The sequence below is a fragment of the Myotis lucifugus genome, unplaced genomic scaffold, assembly GCF_000147115.1.
Source record: "Myotis lucifugus unplaced genomic scaffold, Myoluc2.0 scaffold_220, whole genome shotgun sequence".
In the NCBI taxonomy this organism is placed as follows: Eukaryota; Metazoa; Chordata; class Mammalia; order Chiroptera; family Vespertilionidae; genus Myotis; species Myotis lucifugus.
The window spans coordinates 1,467,006-1,468,096 of record NW_005871268.1 but is presented as its reverse complement, the minus strand read 5'-3'; the positions used below and the strand labels follow the sequence as shown (position 1 = coordinate 1,468,096).

At 43.7% G+C, this 1,091-nt stretch overlaps 1 long non-coding RNA gene across 3 annotated transcripts in view; it reads right to left on the bottom strand.

Annotated features, from left to right (window-relative positions):
- LOC106698722 overlaps positions 1–1,091 on the bottom strand; it is a 13,995-nt gene that overhangs the window by 12,030 nt on the left and 874 nt on the right. The gene's annotated exons all lie outside the window — the stretch shown is intronic.

Below are 1,091 nucleotides of genomic sequence, written 5' to 3'. Positions count from 1 at the left end.
GGTTTTACCTCCATCACCTCTGCAAAATAGGGATTATAATCTGTTCATCCTGTATCCACTGTGCCAGGTTTACCTAATTACAATTGTTAAATGAGGTAATGAAATGTATACATGGCAAATGAAGAATTTAGTAGAAACTCTAGTGCATTGAAATTTAGACTGTTGAACACCCCTATACACACACAGATACACCATTAGTATATCTGGTCCTTGTGATTCTTGTCAACTGTTTAGGCAACTACCCACTTGTACTGAAACCAACGTTTTGTGGGCTATTGTAATGAGGGCTACTTCAACACACAGGCTACTTTAATATGCGTGCACATTATGCAAGGTTTTATGTACTCATTTTCTGAATGACACACTTGCTTTTCTCCAGTTTTCTCAACCGAAGAGGGGAGCTCACTAAGTTACTGTACACATGCCAGTCTAAACGCTAGGAATCACCATTTCTGCATCACTAGGGCCAGGCAGGAGAAGAATGCTGTAATCTGGAATGCTCCTCAGGTCCTGGGAGTAAGGCCAGCTTAACACAATGCACGATTGTTATTTCTGAAAGCTTCTTTGCAAAGAACAGCGTTTCTCAAACTTTTTGTTTGATCAGACCCACATAAAGAAAGGCATCTTACATTACTACTTGGGACACATAGATACAAAAGACTGGGATAAAAATTTCAAAAAACTCTTTTTACCTGGGATGCATTCCAAGATTTTATATCGTGTTCGATTCTTCCCATTTCATTAAAACAAAAACGTAGTGGTCTCGATCTACCAAACTGATTTCACGGTCCCCTAGAAATTACTAGTATAACCCATGGATTGGAAAACACAGACTTGGGAAAAGGTTTTGGGTTTGTAGTCATTCTTCCCCCATCTCCCTACACTTCGGAGTTCCCCACAGCTGTTTTCGTGTATGATGACCGAGCCCCCAGTTTTATGTAAACGCCCTGGGATGGGGCCATTCCCTTCTTCCAGGGCTCCTTTAAGAGGGTGGTAACGGCCCACGCCGGGGGTGGGGTGGCAGATCCCACGAAACCCCCGGCGCAGGCCCGGCTCGCTTTTCCAGTTCTTGTGAAAGCCCGGGCGGGTGC